Genomic DNA, 13,712 nt, shown 5'->3' with positions numbered 1-13,712 from the left:
TCACAGTTGAGGGGCCCTGGGGGAGATTTTTTACACTTAACAGAGAAGACAGTGCCCAGCTGTAAAGCGCAACATACAAACCGAGGGGACCCCCCCAGGAGTAGGGTGCCTGACTTCCAGGCTGCGCAAGAGGCACACTATGCTTCCTGATGACATGAAGGCTTTAGTAGCAGAGGCCATTCAGCAAGGCATCACAGTAGGGGTACAAAAAGCCAGGCAGCAGGAGAATTGGGCCACTTCTGTCCCCTGCTGCCACAAGGGTCATTAGATGACCCAAATACAATCAACATACTTGCCAATCGGATGACAGAACGTCTAGAGGCGGAGGATGATGAAGAAGAGCCAATGGCTCCAGAGGAAGGAACAACAGCATGGGATCTGTTGGAGGAGGAAGAGACCCAACTGGAACAACCGGCCTGTGTTGGGCTTTTTCTTTTCCATTTGTTCTGTCCATTGCTCCACAAGGCCCAGATAGCATCAGGATTGGCATCTCCATCTCTGGAGCCCGAGTCCAACCAGTCCCAGGACAATACGGATCCCTTGTTTCGAGAACAACCAATGACCTAGGAAATAGTATCTTTTCCCAAAAAGTTTGTAGACCGCATTGCTCGTCAATGGGCCACTATGGGATTGCGTCCCAACACTTCCATGGTGGAAAAGTGCCTATACAATGTGGCACTCGATTTGGCCAAGATTCTTCAAGTGCCAGTGGTCGATGCTGCAATGATGGCATTTCATGCAGTAGCCGGGGTCCCCAGTAATCCAGCAGATTTGCTCCAACCAGAGGACCACCGAACGAAGTGCTCTCTCCAACGAGCACATTAGTCCTTCCCACAGGCCATATGCGCAGCCACGACACATCTTTCTTTGCCAGATCTTCATTGATCTGACTACACCAATGGCAGGACAAGGCGATAGCTGCAGAAGACTCCTCTTGCCAGCACATCAGTAAATTGATAGGAGCAGCCCAGATCACGGCAGATGCATCTTTAATAGAAGTCAGATTTTCAGCTAGATCTATGGGAACAAATGTCACAGTCCAAAGACTGCTTTGGCTTAAGAATTGGCAGCTGAATGCATGCCATAAGTGGAAGTTGGCCTCGGTGTGTTAACGAAGGAGAACACCTCTTTGGCAGATGTTTAGAACTGCTCTGACTGAGACGAGACCACAGAAAGATCATTCCGGCAGTCACCAGACGTCCTGAAGCTAGACTGGGTCCATACTCCAGACGTAAAGCATATAGGACAGGTGCATATTCCCAGCGATCCCACGGGTTTTATGGCCAATAGGCCACAACAGGACAGACCTGACAGTGGCCATCAATTTAGATCTAGACGCCCCTTTTAAGGAGGAGGAGGAGGTCATTTTGCCCATCATCCCTAGTAAATGCATTCTTCAGCATCCCATTGGGGGGCCGTCTGACCCACTTCATAGAGCATGGGGCATGTCAATCTCAGATGCCTGGGTACGAGAGATCATCAGATTAAGTCTCTGTCTAGAGTTCCTATCCACCCCACCCGGTCTCCCATATCCCATCCAGGAGGCTCCTCATGGTGAAGGCTATTCAGCACTAGGTGGATATCCATGCCATCGAAAGACTCCCTGTGGATCAGCGGGGGGCAGAGATTTTATTCAATTTTATTTATAGTTCTGAAGGCCTCCGGGAGGGTGGAGAGTAGTTCTGCATCTGAAAAGATACATTATTTATAAGCAGTTTAAAATGCACTTATTAACATCAATACTAGAGGGCGTTAGGGAGGGCGATCTCCTCTCTTCCATTGATTTAACCCAAGCATACTTACATGTCCCTATACTGCAGGACCATAGGCAGTTTTTTAGGTTTCAGTTTGTGGGAACTCACTATCAATATCAAACTATGCCCTTTGGCTTTTCATTGGCTCCTAGAGTATTTACTAAATTACTGGTAGCAATAGCAGCATCCCTCAGGGCCATCCTGGTGCGCGTCCAGTGCTACTTAAATGGCATATTAATTCAATCAGTTTCTCTCGCCGTGGCACAGAGAGATCTAAATATCATGGTTGAAGCACTGGAGCCCCATGGCTTCTCCATTAACTGGGAGAAGAGCCAGTTATGTCCTTCTACTAGGATACTTCACTTGGGGGCGGTCATTGACCCCTTGCAAGGTAGAGTCTACCTTTCGCCTGATAGACAGGACAGTTCATGAACCTTAGTAAATGTGATTAAAAAGTCTCATAAGTCACCAATCATAGAATTGGCCAAGCTACTGGGCAAAATTGTGTCAGCATTTAACATTGTCACCCTGGGGCAGAGCTCATTCCAGGGAACTTCAATGGTTCTTGTTATCCTTACAGAAAGCCAGCAGGGCAACATCTCCAATTTGTATCCTGGTTCTCCCACTCCCCCATGTAAAGGCAAGTCTTATCTGGTGGGCTTCGCCAGCATTTGAGAAGGACACACTGTTCTGGGAACCCAGTCAGATCATCTTAACTACAGACGCCAACCTAACAGGCTGGGGCACATATCTGATATCCCATACGGCCCAAGGTGGTTGGTCCAAAGAGGACTGCAGACTAAACATCAATAGCCTGGAGCTGAAGGCTATTTATCTGGCCCTGCTTCACTTTCAACACCTTTCCGGATACCATGTCTTGGTAAAGATGGACGACATTATGGCCAAGGCCCATATAAATAGTCAAGGGGGAACAAAGTTAAAGACTCCGATGTCGGGACCTCAGCAGATCAATTAACGGGCAGAAAAACATTGCTTTCCATTCGAATGGACCACATCTTAGGCATAAACAATATGCAGGCCAACTGGCTCAGCCAGTCATTGCTTGATCAAATGGAATGGTACCTACACCAAGATCTTTTCAATGAGATAGTGAAGAGATTCAGCACCCTGTCAGTGGACCTGTTTGCCAGTCCAACTAATGCCCAGGTCCTTGCTTCTTCACACGATTCTACTCTCGTGGGACATGGGGCACGGATGCTCTAAGGTCCCCATGGCCCAAGGGGTTGCTTTATGTGTTTCCTCCGATCCCAATCATTCATCAAGTAATCCAAAAGATACTGCGGGAGAGAGCAGAGATCATATTGATTGTGTCAGGGCGGCACAGGCCCTGGTTGGCAGAAATTCAAGCCCTTTCAGTGTTACCTCTCTGGCGGTTGACCAGAGACTGGACATGCTCAGCCAGGGCTTAGTCCTCCATCTGAACCTTCAGTGGCTCAAACTGAGAGCCTGATGCTTGAGCGGCTCACTCTAAGGAGAGACAGGATTCCTGAATGGAAAATCAACATCATGCAATCGTCACAGAGACTGTCAACAACCAGAATCTATAATGCCACTTGGGTGGCTTTCTGCCACTACTGTGACAAACTGGGCATAGTACCATCACAAGCAACTGAAATTGAAGTGCTGAGCTTCCTTCAGGGACCTTAGCCCCAACACCTTGCATAGACAAGTAGCAGCTATAGTTACCGTCATAACATCAGGCCCATTGGGCTTGGTAGCCCATCATCCACACATCAAGAGGTTCCTGATGAATGGCTACTACTCTAAGCCCACTGGTCATACATCATTACCCGACTTGGGACTTGCTCAGGGTACTGAAGTCCCTCATAGGAACACTGTACAAACCTCTCAAGGAGGCCTCATTATGACACCTTACATGCAAAGTGGCCTTCTTAGTAGCCATTATCTCAGCCAGAGGGGTGTCAGAATTAGATTAGATTAGATTAGATTTATTGGATTTATATACCGCCCCTCTCCGCAGACTTGGGGCGGCTCACAACAATGGCAAAAACAGTACATAGTAACAAATCTAATATTTAGTATTAGCAGCCTTGTCGGTACACAATGACCTATGCATCTTTTACGCAGAGAAGGTGGTCTTATGCATGGATACCACCACCTTACCAAAGGTGAACACCATGTTTCACAGAGCGCAGGACATTGTCTTACTCAGGTTTGCACTCACCCTGTTCATTCTAAGGAGAAGACATGGCATACTCTACATGTTAGGCGGGCGCTACGGTGATACATCAAGCGCATAAAGGACTTCAGGGGTTCAGAAGCTTTATTCATTTAATTCCAACCAGCTTCCATGGTAAGGTGTTGCCCTCTACAATTAGCAGATGGATTGGGTCCACAATTGCCAGGGCTTATGAGATGCAGGCCAAGAAACCTCTGGCTAGACTTACTGTCCACTGAACCAGAAGTGCAGCGGCATGGGTGACCCAAGCATCGCTTGAGGAAGTATATAGAGCAGCTACCTCAGCTACACCATGCTATTTGTGAAACATTACAAACTGAACGCTTATGCTTCATTGGAAGCATCCTTTTGATGGAGGGTATTGCAGCATGTTGTGAAAGCTTGAAACCTCGCCAACTTTCTAAGCCTCCCATATCGGACATTTGGCTTGAGTATGTTCCATGCATGGCTGCTATATCCACCATGAGGGAAAGGGGGCATGTGTTGTTAGGGCTGATGGCTGTCACTTCACTCCTTCATTACAAACTGGAGAAGGGAAAAACAATAACACTAGAAGCTTTGGCAAGGCTCAGTTCAACCACCTAGCAGACAGGATTAACCCATGCATGGCTGCTATATCCACCATCGTAGAAGAGGCATGTCAGGTGGGGCCTATGCCCCTTTTCTAACTAACAAAGAAAATCTATCATATGGAACAATAAAGGGTATTTGCTGTATTTTGGGGTGTATTAGACACACCTTTTTCCTCCCCCAAATAGGCTGATAATTAGGGTGTGTCTTATACACTGAATGTAGCTTTTTTCCCAGCCCTAACTAGCTGCTAACGATCTTCCCAACTCTTACCATGCAGTCTCTTTCATTGTTTCTCTCTGTGAAGAATGTTTCCCAAGCCATAAGTCTTTGCTTAAGTCTAACTTACTCTGAGTAAGTTTTTTTCTAGCCCTAACCAGGTGCTAACAATGTTCTCAGCTCTTACCCCTTGCAAGCTCTTTCAATGTTAATTTCTGCCAAGAATGTATTCCTAACCCTGCCTTTGATTTTTTTTTTCATTCTCTATTTGCTCCCAATATTTCTTTCTAGCCCTAACCAGGTGCTAAGGATGTTCTCAGCTCTTACCACTTGCAAACTCGTTCATTGGTAATCTCTGCCAAGAATGTATTCCAAAACCTGTCTTTGTAGCCTTACCTATGTGTAATCTTTTTGCCTTTTGTTATCGTATCTTCTACTTTTAATAACTTTTGGAATAATATCATGAAATCTGCAGTTCTTGTACTGTGGGATTTGCTGCTAGTTGTTTGTTGGTTTACTATTCTTATAAGCATGTTTGCCTTCAGACATGGAAGAAAAGAAATGTAATATGCGTTTAAGGTAGGATGCTGCCAATATTAATAAGTGTACATAATGAGGTTTGATAAAGAAAAACAACTCACTGCCACCAGATGAAATAGTTGCAATAAGATATATTTCAAATTAATTGCTTGGAAATAAGATCGGTAAAAGTGAAAGATTTGTAAATATTTGAGTTTAAGATCAACTTGATTTACCATTTAATAGGGAAGAAATGGGCTTAGATGTTAACAGTTTGGCTTAACTGAATTTAGGTTTGGGTTGTCAGTTCTATTCTATCCCAGTTACTCCATGTAGCTTGCATTAAATTTTATAAATTAAAAAAAATTCAACATGTTTATAAATAGGAAGTACTTTATCAAATTCATATTTATCATAACCTCTGCAATGTTGGCTAAAGTTCATTATAGTAAATAACAGCATTACCATTACTAATGCATGTAAATCTGGGCTACAGTTACACATGATATAAGACTGTTGTTTTCTGATTAAGACTACAGTATTTGATGACACAGAAATATACTGTAGGTTATCTCTGCTTTATGTTTACTGACATCAGCTTCTGGTATTCTGCATTTTTCTGACAATGGAATACATTATCGTGAACATTCAGTATCTTACAGAATGGACTCTGAGTAAAGATTTCAGAAAGGTTTCTAATTTCAGTACTCACACTGTATATCCAAAAGCTATGCATATTTATCATGGCATATTACAGAATGCAGAAAACTATTGTTTTTCATTTTTCTTCCTGAGTATCTCAATGAGGTGATTTATTATAGTTATCCATCTTAAGGGTCATCTATCAACTTTTAGTTGATACAAAATCAAACAAGCAACTGTTTGCTTTGAATCAATGAGAAAACTTATTATTTATCACATTCAGTATGATTTTTGTGTTAACTCAGTTATAGTATTATGCATAACATTAGAATAAAAATATTATTTGCCATTATTTTGATGGTTTAAATGCGAACAAAAACTGTTAACAAACCATATATAGGTTCTATGCCTGTAAATAATAATAATTTCTGAAAACTCTAATTTTGGTCAGGTGCTGTTCTTATTAGAAGAGAACTATGGTCAGACCATTAGATCAAAGTTTTTAACAATGTTTTTCTCATTTGTCCTCAACTAGCCAGTGGCATGTTTAATGTTCCTGTTTTACAGAAGGCACACTGAGAAACCGATTACATACAGCATCCCTTTGAGCATGTTTCGCTATCCCTAGCCCTTATTACTGAATCAAAGGAAAGAAGAGAGGTCAGTCCTCATTCTTTTTATGTAATTTTTGTATATGCTTGGTCATTAGTTGATATTTTCAAGAATTAAAAGTAAGAATATGGGGTATCACTGTTCTGAAAATTCAAACAATTCAATTTGTCTTGTTCGTAATTTGATACTGAGGACTCTAGACAGCATTTGAAGAGAATTGATCTGCATGTAACTTTGGCACAACGGGGAAAGAGGTTTACATGATTTTTCAATATCAGAAAAATGTTTGTAAGTTCTATTTAGTAGGAAAGGGGACTTTCCATGACAGTAATTTTGTAGCCCCCAGCCTGCTAAGAAAGTACTCTAAGTTATCAGGAAGCTTTATAAAGAGAGAGAACAGAGCAGTTTTTGACTATTGTGTTTGATGATGTAATTTAATACAGTTGTACAGTTGTAATTTAATACAGTTCTACCTGCAAACGCCTCTACTTACGAACTTTTCTAGATAAGAACCGTCTATTCAAGATTTTTTTGCCTCTTCTCAAGAACCATTTTCCACTTACAAACCTGAGCCTCTGAAAGTGTAACCGGAAAAGTTGGGGAGAAGCCTCCGTGGGGCCTCTCCAGGAATCTCCTGGGAGGAAACGGGCTTCACCCTCCCTGTGGTTTCCCCAAACACATGCATTATTTGCTTTTACATTGATTCCTATAGGGAAAATTGCTTCTTCTTACAAACTTTTCTACTTAAGAACCTGGTGACGGAACGAATTAAGTTCATAAGTAGAGGTACCACTGTATACTATATATTACATATAATCCTGTGATGGAGTCAGATGTCCAAAATTTAATAAATAGATAACAAACACTATGATTATGAAAGTGGCAATTATTTTGATACTATTACTACAAAATGTATACAGTGATCCCTCGAGTTTCGCGATCTCGATCTTTGCGAAACGCTATATCGCGATTTTTAAAAAAATATTAATTTAAAAAAAAAAACCACTTCCGGGTTTGGCTTCGGGAGTCAGCTGGGAAGCGGCGCGGCTGTTTTAAAAGGTCGCAGCCGGCCTGGGGGGCTTCCCAGCACCCCCCCGAACCCCCAACCTGGGTCTTCCCGGCCGCCCACGCAAAGGGGAAACCCCGGCTCCTCACTGATGCCCGCCGCCCGCCCGCCCGCCAGCAAGAGGGGGAAGACCCAGGGAAGGTTCCTTCGGCCGCCCAGCAGCTGATCTGCTCGGTAGCGCAGCAGCAGCGAGGAGCCGAATCGGGGTTTCCCCTTTGCGTGGGCGGCGGGGAACGCAAACTCCACCATCTACGCATGCGTGGCCATAGAAAAAAGGGCGCGCATGCGCAGATGGTGTTTTTACTTCCGCAACCCTACATCGCGAAAAATCGATTATCGTGAGGGGTCTTGGAACGGAACCCTCGCGATAATAGAGGGATCACTGTAAATTGTTTTGGTAATATGGGGAAATTGAGAGTTACTAATTTTAATTATAGTAAACAAAATTAGTTTTAATCTTTCTAGTAGATAACATATTCAGTTTTTGTAATTTTTCATGTTGCAAGAGTTTGAAAAAAATGGATAGCACACACTTTTGTACCCATAGGTTGTCTCAATTTGCCCTACAATAACAATAGGCTTTTTTATAAGTAATGATCATAGTAAGTGTTAAGAATAAAATTCTTTATTGGCCAAGTGTGATGGGATACACAAGGAATTAGTCTTTGGTGCATATGCTCTCTGTATGTAAAAGAAAAATATACATTTGTCACGAATCATGAGGTACAACACTTAATGATTGTCATAGGGGTCAAATAAGCAATGACAAAACAATCAATATTAATAAAAATATTAAGAATACAAACAACAAGTTACAGTCATAAGTGGGAGGAAATGGGTGATAGGACCGATGAGAAAAAACTAGTAGAAATAGTAGTGCAGACTTAGTAAATAGTTTGACAGTGCTAAGGAAGTTGTTTGTTTAGCAGAATGATGGTGTTCAGGAAAAAAACTGTTGTTGTGTCTAGTTGTCTTGGTGTGCAGTGCTCTATAGCGATGTTTTGAGGGTAGGTTGAAACAGTTTATGTCCAGAATTCGAAAGGTCAGTAAATATTTTCACAGCCCTCTTTTTGACTCGTGCAGTATACAGGTCCTCAATGGTTCCTTGGGCCGTTTGAGCTTCCTGAGTTGGCGCAGAAAGAACATTCTTTGTTGTGCTTTTTTGATGACGTTTTTGATGTTAGGTGAACATTTTAGGTCTTAAGATATGATAAAACCTAGAAATTTGAAGGTCTCTACTGTTGATACTGTTTTGTCTAATATTGTGAGAGGTAGTAGGATGGGAGGGTTTCTCCTAAAGTCTATCACCATTTCTACAGTTTTGAGTGTGTTCAGTTCTAGATTGTTCCGGTCTAGTTGTTCAATAAGTTTAATAATAATAATAATAATAATAATAATAATAATAATAATAATAATAATAATAATAATAATTAGATTTGTATTCCACCCCTCTCTGCAGACTCTAGTTGTCTAATAATGAGACAACTTACAAATGAATGATAAATCTTTGTTGCCTAAATGCAATAATAATGTTTCTTGCAAGGTCTTCGCCACAGCTGATTGGATCTCTTCTATGGATGAAAAACGGGTTCTTTTCAGGGTTGCCTTAATCCAAGGGAACAGAAAGAAGTCTGCTGGGGCGACGTCAGGTCTATGGGGGGTGGGGGTGCGGCAGCGTTGGCACCTGGTGTTTGGCCAGGAACTCACGGACATGTAGCGCGTTGTGGCAAGGCACGTTTTTCAGCCATAGAAGAGAATAATAGTAAACGCTAAGTCCTAAAAATTAATTGAGCTCAGAAATATTGAATGAAATTATAGAAAAGTAAATATGGAAATATACAGTATTAATTGATGCATTGGTGTTGAGATAGATTTTCATAGTATTATTAGATTACTATAATACTATGACAAATATTTAAGAAATGAAGGTTTTAAAGCATGGATTTATTTAATAGTTGTGTTTTTGGTTTTGCTGGTTGTTTTAGTTTTAATAGTAATAGATTTTGGTTTTGTTTTATTATTTCTTTTAATAAAAAATTTTTTTTTCTAGTTTTTTTTGTTTCTTTTAAGAAGAATGTATAAGAAGGAGGAGTAGGCATGACGGCCTATCTGATTTATAAGAGGATAATGATATTAATTGAAATATAAAATAACAGAATAACATAGTGGGAAGGGACCATATTATGCCCCAGCACTGAGCCCCAAATAATTACACAATAAGTTGTCTTGGGTGACATCTTTGGAAAAAAATCAGGTGCCGAGGCATGAAAATTTATTTTTTAATTTAATTTTATTTGTTTGTTTGTTTGTTTGTTTATACTTCTGTGCCACCCAGTCCCAAAGGGACTGCCGCTCAGACACTGTGCTTTTCCGCCCACACCGAAAAAAAATTAGAGGGAATATTGGTATGGAGGCCACAGAGAAGGAGGTGCAGCATGGTCCAGCTTAGGGATTTATGTTCCATTCCCATACCCAGTTTGAGAAAATGTAAAATGAGTGGTGGTGGCAGAGGTAGGGGGGCGCTTCTAAATCCCCCAGCTATCCCCAGCTTCTGTAACTAGGATTTGTACAAAATACTCAAGGCACTCATGAAACATACCATTCTCTTGTGCGCTGCTAAGGAGAGTTCAACAATGGGAACAAACTCTGGTCGGTTCTTAGGGATTGATTCTAAATTTAGCTTGAAATATGCCCTCTGTTTTACTAGTCAGTTTTCAAAACTCAGTCGAGTAGAAGGGATGTTTGTATTTTGTCTCCACTCTTTTGATTTTACAGTGACTAACCTTTTTTTCTCAGCTTGGACTCTATCCTTCAGCCTATTTTTTCTCTACTTTATAGAGGGCATTTTCGAGGAGACATTATTGCTGCTGGCGGTGGGCTGGTTAGCTGGTACGCCAGCAAGAATCACCACCATCTAACTTTGGAGGCAGCTAGAGTCCTTGTCCCACCTTGGCTAAACTCGTTAAGTATGGAGTAAAGCTTTAGCAGCAGTAAGGGGTCACCTCTGCTCTGCAGCCCATTTTGCTGTGGTGAAGTTTGACCAATTCCAGCGATATCAGCAGTTCTCAATTTCGGCTGCTTCTTCAAGTTAGGACTGGAGGCCACAAGGCTCGCTTCGTCATTTACAACACAACGTGGTCAGCCTATAGTAAATTTTGTGCTCAGTGACAGTGGCTGTCAGTCTCCATTCCCCAGATCCTGGATTTTTTGCAGATGGGGTATAAGAGTCCTCGGAGAGGGGCGGCATACAAATCTAAATAAATAAATAAATAAATAAATAAATAAATAAAGAAAGAAAGAAAGAAAGAAAGAAAGAAAGAAAGAAAGAAAGAAAGAAAGAAGGGGTTGGCACCCAGCACTCTCCGTCAACATGTGGCCGCCTTGTCCATGGTTCTGGACAGTTTTCATCCATATACTACCATCCCAGTGTCTTCAGCTTTCTTAAAGGAGCTGCTAATTTGAGGCCTCAGGTTGTCCATAGATACCCCTCCTGGGATCTCTCTCTGATCCTCTAGCTGCTCACATCCGCCCCATTTGAGTTGTTGAGGACGATATCGCTCCAGTTCCTGACTTTCAAAACAGCCTTTCTGGTGGCGATCACATTAGTCGGGAGGGTTTCTGAACTGGCAGCACTCTCCATGCACCAAGACTTGTGTCATTTCCACCCAGACAGAGTCATCTTATGCCTAGACCCCTAATTCCTTACTAAAGTGAACTCCTGGTTCATTGGGCACAGAAAGCGATATTGCCTCATTCCCCCCCCCCCCACCTGAAATACCAGTTGGAACACCATTGGCCTAAGTTGGATGTCAGGAGGGTTCTTTGGATCTATATCTGTCTGATGGCTTTGATCTGAAAGACTGAAGTACTTTTTGTCGCATTTCTCCCAGCTTCCATGGGTTGCAAGCCAGACTATCAGCCGCTGGCTTAAAGCGTGCATCGCCATGGCCTTCGAGGGCCAGTCCAGGCCTGTCCCTGGCAGGATCACCACACATTCCACCCATAATGCCGCCACCTCAGTGGCCTGTGCCGCACAGCTTCCACTGAAGAAATATGCAGAGCTGATAAGGGTCTTCGCCTTCCCCAGTTATCAGACATTACAAACTGGAATTGTTTGCCTCGGCCAAGGCTGCCTTTAGCAGGCAGGTACTACAGAGAGTCTGCTTCACTTCTGCTCCCCCGGACCAACCTTCTCCCACCCTGGACAGTTGAGCTTGGGTATATCCCATGCTTGGATTCTCCTTAGTAGTGCACAGGAGAAAGAGGCATTGGCTTACCTGAACGGTCTTCTCTGTGTGCTGCTTGGAGAGTCCAAACCCACCTGGTTTTGTGCGGTTCAGGGTCGCAGCACCTACTACTGGACTGTACTATATCAGATATTTGTCTATGCCTTCATTTGAAAACTGATTAGTAAAGAAGATAGAGGGCATACTTCAAGCTAAATTTAAACTCAGTCCCTAACAACCAATCAGAGTTTGTTCCCGTGCTTGGATTCTGTCCGCAGTGCACAAAGAAGACCATTCAGGTAAGCCAATGCCTCTGTGAGAGCTTTCCTTCACAGTCCTGTTCTTGGTTGCAATCCCTTTGGCTAGAAGGGTTTCGTAGTTGGGGATGTTATCAGTCAACTCAGGTTATGTGTTTTCCATAAGAATAAGGTGGTTGTGAAGTTAGACCTGCCTTCATGGTACATTCCCTGAATTCATCTTTCCACTGGGTGAAAGAGCTAATTTTCCCAAGGCTTTGAGATATGTCGGTCAAAAATTCTTTTGGTGGAGGGTTCAGTTTGCAGAGTTTCACTTTCCCATTTGTGCATGCAATTGGAAAGATGACTTACTCTGAAAAAAAATACCGTGGGGGGTAAGCAATCCTTAACTTCACTCGGTGTGTGTGTGTATCCTGGTACGCAGGTGGCACACAGAGCCCAGCTCGGCTCTGCCATGCGTGTTTGTGTGCCTCCCGCGGGCCAGTTAATACTTGGGTCTCTGCCACATATGCATGGAGGGCATAGGAGTGCAAAGGGGTTTAGCACAAGCCATCCTGCGCCCCGTTTTGACTCACAGGAGTCTGCAGGGAGGCCTGTTAGGTCAAAACGAGCTTGGGGTAGGTTGGGTGCACATACGCAGGAGGTAGGGGGGATTAGAATGAAAAAATACCTGGTCAGTGCTGGGTCATATGCTAATTTTAAATAAGAAACAAGTATGGTTAATGATCTACATTTCTAGAATTGTTAGGTTTTTGAACAAATTAGACCAGGAAATAGAGGAAATTTGTTCTGAGACAAAATTGATAGGAATTTGATCCAGTTGTTTTAGTCCATGAAAAAAAATTAAAAATCAATATGTGCTTGGATGTAGGATGAGTAAATGAAAAATTAGTCCTTATCTGCAATAAATATGTAGTACTACATGTATGCCATCATACGTTATTTGCTATCAAGGTGTGAATTTGCTGCATTACTCCCTGCAGAACCAAAGAAATGCAACAAAAGTGAATAAATTGGTTACTAAGGTAATTATTTAATTATAACCTCTTTACATGTAAATAATGGATTGCCTAAATTTTTTGTCTTTTGTGATTAAGAGCACTGAAAAGAACTACCTAGCCTCAAAGTTACCTGATGGTTGATCAAATATACAAATTATCTCAAGGAACCACCCTTATTTTCCTTACAAAGATTAGGATTAAAAATCCAGAAGAAACATTATTATCTTCATCCTGTAGTTAATAACTCTTGAATTTCTAAGTGCCAATTCAGCAGATAATATTAATGTGGAGTCAGAATAGATACACTATATAATTTATTTCTGCCACATAATGATACAAGTATGAATAGCTTACTCAAAGTTATTGGGGATGTTCCTGCCTCCTTAAAAATGCTGCTGAAAGTTTGGCTTTCTCTGGAATATGGAAAGGACAGGACATTAAATAATAGCCATAGCTCTACTTTCATTTTATTACATTTTCCTCATAAAGTAATTACAACTTTGTGAAATAGATTGGGCTGAGTGACTGGCCCTAAGTCAGTCAGCTATGCCTAAAACTCCTGGTTTCTATGTCAACTACAAAAATCTGGCTCCTACTGATTCTGAGTATATGACTTAAATTGTTA

The 13,712-nt window shown here is 42.0% G+C and overlaps 1 protein-coding gene across 2 annotated transcripts in view; it reads left to right on the top strand.

Annotated features, from left to right (window-relative positions):
* Positions 1 to 13,712, top strand: part of TSHZ1 (teashirt zinc finger homeobox 1) — a 102,678-nt gene that overhangs the window by 27,289 nt on the left and 61,677 nt on the right. The gene's annotated exons all lie outside the window — the stretch shown is intronic.

The sequence above is a fragment of the Erythrolamprus reginae genome, chromosome 3 (genome assembly GCF_031021105.1).
Source record: "Erythrolamprus reginae isolate rEryReg1 chromosome 3, rEryReg1.hap1, whole genome shotgun sequence".
In the NCBI taxonomy this organism is placed as follows: Eukaryota; Metazoa; Chordata; class Lepidosauria; order Squamata; family Dipsadidae; genus Erythrolamprus; species Erythrolamprus reginae.
Note: the sequence above shows the minus strand (reverse complement) of the source record. Positions and strands in the feature narration are given on the sequence as shown.